Raw genomic sequence first — 7,311 nt, 5'->3', positions numbered from 1 at the left:
GCTGAAGCAGTATGGTATACACCAGAAACTGACACAGCATTGTAAATTGGCTATACTTTAATAAAAAAATTTATAGTACTAATGTCTAACTTTGTTAATACATCTAGAATAATAATAAATAGCACTGATGATAGAAGAAAATGCCTCTACCATTCTTTGTGTTATTGCCATAATTTTTTCTTTCACATGTAGCTTAAATACACAATATATTCATACTCTTTGCTGTACAAAATGAGTTCTATTTTATATTAAGTAAAAGTAAAAAGAATAGCCTTTCACCCGCCACAGGCCTCGGCTGCTCTCCCAACATGGCGGCTCCTCTGGGCATTGGGAGCCACGTGTCCTACCAGACTTGCCAGGAGCAGTGGCTGCAGGGTGAGGTGGTAGCCTTCGACTACCAGTCCAAATGCTGGCTTTAAAGTGTCCCTCTTTCATAAACTTACAGTATGTTTCAGAAACGGAAATAATTAATGACTGGACAGAAACCCCTCCTCCCCTAGCTTCACTCAGTGTTAGTAAGCTTGCCAGCAAATCTCAGACAGAGGAGGAGGAGAAGCTGAGCCAGGCCTGTGCAATCAGTGCTGGTGTCTCCCTAGACAGAGGGAGTGCACTGAGCCATATATACAAAGTAGTTGAAAAACATTTTGAAGATGTGGAAAGCCAAAAGATAGTGCAGCATTCACAAGCCCATCAACCACAGAAGGAGGCTGCCCTGTCATCCTGACTTCACCCATATAGAGGACTCTTCCAGCATCCAGCCAAAGAGGCGATCGTGGTGGCTTCAGCAGAGTCGGGCTTGGGAGGGAAGGGACGCTATATTTCCTGTTGGCTCTTGTTAACAAAAGGTCGGCATTTCCAAATCTTAGACTTGAACAAACAAAACACCCAACAAAAAAAAGAACAAGAGAATAATTTAAGAGTTGAATCATTACTTGACTAACAGACCTCTGTCCACCATGTCCTTTTCACAGCTCCCTTCTGGAACACGCATCTTCTTAATTTTATTTTTGAATATTCCTTTTCTGCTCTGCCTTTTCACCTCTGACTTTTGTTTCCCAGTCTGTCTCTGCTATTCTGTTTTTATAAGTGGCTACACTTGCCTTCTAAGTGATTGAAACAAACTTTTACATCTTCTCTTCCAAAATAAAACTAACAAGCTGACTGTGGTACTCCAGTTGAGACTAGAGCTGCAGACAGAAGTCTCACTTTAATTTTTTTTCTTTTTTTCTTTTTCCTTTCCTTTCCTTTCCTTTCCTTTCTCTCTCTCTTTCTCCTTCCTTCCTTCCTTCCTTCTTTCCTTCCTTCCTTCCTTCCTTTCTTTCTTTCTTTCTTTCTTTCTTTCTTTCTTTCTTTCTTTCTTTCTTTCTTTCTTTCTTTCTTTCTTTCTTTCTTTCTTTCTTTCGCACAAGGCATGGTTTGGACTACTTTCATGTTTCTTAACTTTAAATATATATATGAAAATATATATTAAAATGTTGTCGAAATATTTTCACCTTCTTGCAGATCTCTTTTTACTAGATCATGGCCGCTCTTCCCACTTCATTCCTCTGAAAATAAAAATGTATTGCCCTCCCCACCACCCATAGCCAGGCAACCAACCTGACTTAGTTCATAGCAAGAATCTTCTGCAGCTCTTTGTAGAGCCAGTGTATGCGGATGGGATCTGGCTTTGAGGGTTCCTGGTGGCTTTTTAGTCTTAAACTGTGTGTGTAGCAGTCTCACATTTGGCCCAAACCTCAGGATTCTCCCTCTGCCTTTGTCTTACTTCATGGCACTAGAAGAACCTCCTCATCACTCTCCTGTCTCCTAAACGGGAGCATCAGCTGCCCTTTCTCCTGTGCCCTCTGCAGGAAGAACTATTTTGCACGACACATCTCAGCTCCTCCTCGAGGGATGGTTTTCTTTCTTAAGAAACCTGGAGTCCACCTATCCCGACCTCTCTTAAGTCTGTATCCAGAGCCACTAGCCCAGGAGGAAGCTTGGGTGACCTGTCGTTTTTCTTCTCCTGCCAACCTCCTTCTCTTATGCCCTTCCCCACCCTCCTTCATTTTTACAAGCTTATGACAGTTTGGATGTGCTCAGCCAATGGGCAGAAAACCTGGAAAGAATTTCTGGACTTTAGCCCACCAGTTTGTCTGGTTTAACTAACCTGCTGTGGGCTAAAACTGGCACCTGTTGCCCCTGTGCCTTCAAGGCAGTCCAGTGGGGTAGAGTGTGCCACCCTCTGAATATCAGGCACCATGTGGGAAGTGGGTGATACTCATGTGACTGGCTAGAGCTTCTGGGGTGGGGTTGGGATTAACTACCAGTTTTTTTTTTTTTTGGCCATGATCTCTTTCTTCTTTCGTTTTTTTTTTTAATTAAATAAATGGATCAAAATTAAGTAATTCAAGCCCTGCCTTCAAAATGAATTTTTTTTAGTATTATTTGGCAAAAACAATAAAACCTCAATTTTTTCAACCATCAAAAAAAGTAAAATCAATAACTTTATTTTTATCTTCATTTATGCCACTTCTTGTGCTGTTTATTGTGTGTATTTGTATGTGTGTCCACATCTGTGTCTCTGCTAATCCAGTTTTTGCTTGACATTATGCTCTTTTTGCTTAATAAATTTCCTTTGACATTTCTGGTAGTCTTGGTCTAGCAACACATTTTCTTTTTGGTTTTGAAATGTGTATTTCTCCTTATTTTTGAAGCATATTTCATTATATATAGAATTCTTATTTGACAAATTTAAACATTTTTAACCTCCAGCTCTTTAAAATTCTCATTCCATCATTTTCTAGTTTGTCTGGCTTCTGATGAGAAATTTTCTGTAATTTATATCCTTTTTCCTCTGTAGATAACGTATCCTTTTAAACTCTGGTTGTCTTTCCAATTTTCTATTTGTCTTTGGTATTCAGTGGTTTAAATATTGTATTTCTAGCTACAGCTTTATTAGTGAGAAGATTATCCTACTTTGTGTTCTCTGAGTTCCTTGCATCTGTCATGTGCTGTTTGTTATCACTTTTTAGAAATCCTCAATCACTGTTTATTTACATACATATTTTGCTTTATTCTTTCATCCTCTTTCAGGTATTCCGATAACATATATATTAAAATGTTTAATATTGTACCGTGGCTCTTGAATACACTGTTAATTATTTTATTATTTTTCTTTTTTTCCAGTGTGACTAATTTCTGTTTATTTATCTTCTAGCTTACAATCCTTTCCTTAGACATGTTAATTCTACTGAAGAGCCTTTATAGACATACTTTATTTTATGCCATAGTTTTCATTTCTAGCAATTCTTTTTGATTCTTTCTTATTGCTTCCATGTAATCAGATATATCCATGTAATTTTGCATATTGTTGATCTTTTCAGTTAAAACCATTAACATGTTAGTCACTCTTATTTAAAATGTCCTTTTTGATTATTCCGATAGTATGTCATACCTGAGTCTTGCTTTATTTCTTCACTGTGGGTATGTGTGTGGGTTTGCTTTATTTAAAGCCTCATGATTTTCTGTTGAAGTATGAATATCTTTATGTAGAGTTAAGTAAATAATATTTATATAAAATTGGCACTTTTTTTCTTTAGTTACTTCTTTACGGTTTGAGTCAATCTAGTCAGGAGTTAAGCTCTAGATTTTCGTTTTTATTTTTCATATTTATCCTCAGTGCATTATAAACTTTAAATTTCTCTAGTGTTTACTTGCTGTCTTAGTCTGTTTGAGCTGCTATAACAAAATAATATAGACTTGTGGCTTATAAACACATTTATTTCTCACCGTTCTGGAGGCTGGAAGTCTGGGATCAGGGTACCAATTTGTCAGGTGAGAGCTCTGTTCTAGTCACAGATTTCTCATTGTACCCTTTACATAGCAGTAGGGGCTAGGGAATCTCTGTGGGATATCCTTTATAAAAGCACTAGTGCCATTGACAAGAGTGCCACCCTCATGAAATCATCATCTCTCAAAGGCCCCGCCTACTAATATCATCACCTGTCTATGAAATTTGCAGAGACACAAACATTCAGCCCATAGCACTTGTGTTTAAATTAAAGGCTGGTTTTCCAGAGAGTTTGACTCGATGTCTGTTCCACCCTCAGTTTTAAGTGTTTCTTTCATAACTGTATCTTAGGGAATGTCTTTTCCCCAGTTCAGCAGATTCCCAAGCAGTTCCTAAGTAGTAGATTGTTGTTTTTGACTCAATTCTGCTAGCCTTGTTGTGGGGGACAAGAGGGTACTTCTTGTTGTCATTCTCCCTTAGTCTTAGGCAGGCTCCATGTCCTTGAATCTTATGGTAGGGATCTTCCTAGTGATTCTATAGGAAATCTCTAATGACCAGAGTCTGTATGTAATTCTTCCCCTCACCCACAAGTAGAGAGTTACTCTGTTGTCTTTCCCCAGCTAGAATTAGTCTTCAGCTCTGTTCTAATCACAAAATTATTTGCATTCCTTCGCTGAGACGCTTAAGGCTTTTAAGTTTCATAAAGGAGACAGTGAGGAAGAATTTGGGTGGAACTCAGTGTCTTTCATGCAGCAATTCATCCTCCCTTCAAAAGCTCAAGGAAGCTTTCTCAGAACTCTCAACTTGCCTCCAGTCCATCTAGTAAGCACTTCGTGGAGTCCAAGGTAAAGGGCCTGTGAGTGAGTGGAGATCATTCTTTTATCTGCAACTCTCCAGGATTCCATATTAAAATAACAGCCCACACTCAATCCGTAACAATTTAGTAAAAAAAAACAGAATTTTTCTTGCTTATATGTCTTTTCCCCAGTGTTTGTTCCATTCTTGTAATCAAGTTTTTTTCATTTTTTTTTCTCTCCTGGGATATTCCTGAATTCCCTAGATTATGGGATAGTTGGTTGCACTGAAACCTCAACTCTCCTGTGGGTCCATAAAAAGTTGTGTTCTTCCAAGTTATTTGGTGCTTTGTTATCTTTCTGTTTGTTGCTCTTTTTAGCTTTCTAGATCTTAAGTGGAAGCCAGAACCCTGTAAATATGGCATCCTAAAATATGCTTCTTTGGTATCAGGGTTATTTTAAACTAAATATTTGGAGAAGCAGAAGACAAAGCAGAAACTCTAAAAACAGAGTAGAAGTTACTCTTTTGTAAGTTAAATTTACATCTTAAAGGAATCTCCATTTGTAAGGTTATCTACTTCTCTGAACCAAAAAGAGACTTTTTACACCAAGAACAACTTTTCTTTAATACAACAACTACTATAGAACAACTTTTACAATAGGAAAATAATTGATTTAAATTTACATAACAAATGTCACACTTGATTTTCTTGGTAATGTCCCCTTTACTGGCCTCCCCACACTTTCTTTCTTTCTTTCTTCCTTTCTTTTTTTTTTAACATTTTTTATTGATTTATAATCATTTTACAATGTTGTGTCAAATTCCAGTGTAGAGCACAATTTTTCAATTACACATGAACATATATATATATATTCATTGTCACATTCCTTTCTCTGTGAGCTACCAAGAGACCTTGTATATATTTCCCTGTGCTATATGGTATAATCTTGTTTATCTATTCTACAATTATGAAATCCCAGTCTATCTCTTCCCACCCCCCACTCCCTTGGCAACCACAAGTCTGTATTCTATGTCTATGAGTCTATTTCTGTTCTGTATTTATGCTTTGTTTGTTGTTTGTTTTTTGTTTTTTTTTAGATTCCACATATGAGTGATCTCATATGGTATTTTTCTTTCTCTTCCTGGCTTACTTCACTTAGAATGACATTCTCCAGGAGCATCCATGTTGCTGCAAATGGCATTATGTTGTCAGTTTTTATGGCTGAGTAGTATTCCATTGTATAAATATACCACCTCTTCTTTATCCAGTCACCTGTTGAGGGAAATTTAGGCTGTTTCCATGTTTTGGCTATTGTAAATAGTGCTGCTATGAACATTGGGGGGCAGGTGTCATCCTGAAGTAGGGTTCCTTCTGGATACAAGCCCAGGAATGGGATTCCTGGGTCATATGATAAGTCTATTCCTAGTCTTTTAGGAATCTCCATACTGTTTTCCACGGTGGCTGCACCAAACTGCACTCCCACCAGTAGTGTAGGAGGGTTCCCCTTTCTCCACAGCCTCTCTAGCATTTGTCATTTGTGGACTTTTGAATGACGGCCATTCTGACTGGTGTGAGGTGATGCCTCATTGTAGTTTTGATTTGCATTTCTCTGATAATTAGTGATATTGAGCATTTTTTCATGTGCTTTTTGATCATTTGTATGTCTTCCTTGGAGAATTGCTTGTTTAGGGCTTCTGCCCATTTTTGGATTGGGTTGTTTATTTTCTTCTTATTGAGTCGTATGAGCTGCTTATATATTCTGGAGATCAAGCCTTTGTCGGTTTCACTTGCAAAAATTTTCTCCCATTCCGCATATTTTCTTCTTGTTTTACTTCTGGTTTCCTTTGCTGTGCAGAAGTTTGTAAGTTTCATTAGGTCCCATTTGTTTACTCTTGCTTTTATTTCTTCTAGGAGAAAATTTTTGAAATGTATGTCAGATAATGTTTTGCCTATGTTTCCCTCTAGGAGGTTTATTGTATATTGTCTTATGTTTAAGTCTTTGATCCATTTTGAGTTGACTTTTGTGTATGGTGTAAGGGAGTGTTCTAGCTTCATTGTTTTACATGCTGCTGTCCAGTTTTCTCAGCACCATTTGCTGAAGAGACTGTTTTTATTCCATTGTATATTCTTGCCTCCTTTGTTGAAGATTAGTACTTTTCTTTCTTTTGTCGTTAGCATAAAATGGTATTTAATCTGGCTGCTTAGGTCACATTAAGGACTTTACTAGTTTTTTCCCTGTCTCTCCCATGTAGTCATGAGGTATACATGTTAATAAACTTCTGTTTTTCTCACGTTAATTACAGGAGGTAATAAAAGACCTCAGGAGGGCAGAGTAAATATTTGTTTTTCTTCCCTACTGTTTCACTTTCATTGAGAATATGGTTAAATGCATCTTAATTTTTAAAGGAGCTTATACCAACAGGAAGACCTAGATTTTAAGATAAATATTTAATGCACTTAACAAATCAATATATATTTTCTTCTTATTCAAGTTGAATATAGACTGAGCACGGATATAGCCATAAAAAAAAATCTATCATTTCTATCCTGGAATTTTCACTCTTTCTTTAAATAAATATTCAAGTATCTAATATGACCTAGAAATGACAATTTCTAGATATACAGTGGAAAATAAATACATGGCACCTTCTTGCATAGTTTTTAGAGTCTAGTTGGGAGCAGGAGATAGAAAATATGTAACAAATAATTAACCAATAGCCATAGAATGATAATTATAATTCAT

The 7,311-nt window shown here is 36.9% G+C and overlaps 1 pseudogene; it reads left to right on the top strand.

Annotated features, from left to right (window-relative positions):
* The first annotated feature begins 308 nt into the window (after window positions 1-308).
* LOC116277405 (protein LSM12 pseudogene) lies at window positions 309-724 on the top strand (annotated as a pseudogene).
* The last annotated feature ends 6,587 nt before the right edge of the window (window positions 725-7,311 follow it).

The sequence above is a fragment of the Vicugna pacos genome, chromosome X, assembly GCF_048564905.1.
Source record: "Vicugna pacos chromosome X, VicPac4, whole genome shotgun sequence".
Taxonomy (NCBI): domain Eukaryota; kingdom Metazoa; phylum Chordata; class Mammalia; order Artiodactyla; family Camelidae; genus Vicugna; species Vicugna pacos.
This window is presented reverse-complemented; position numbering and strand designations above follow the sequence as displayed.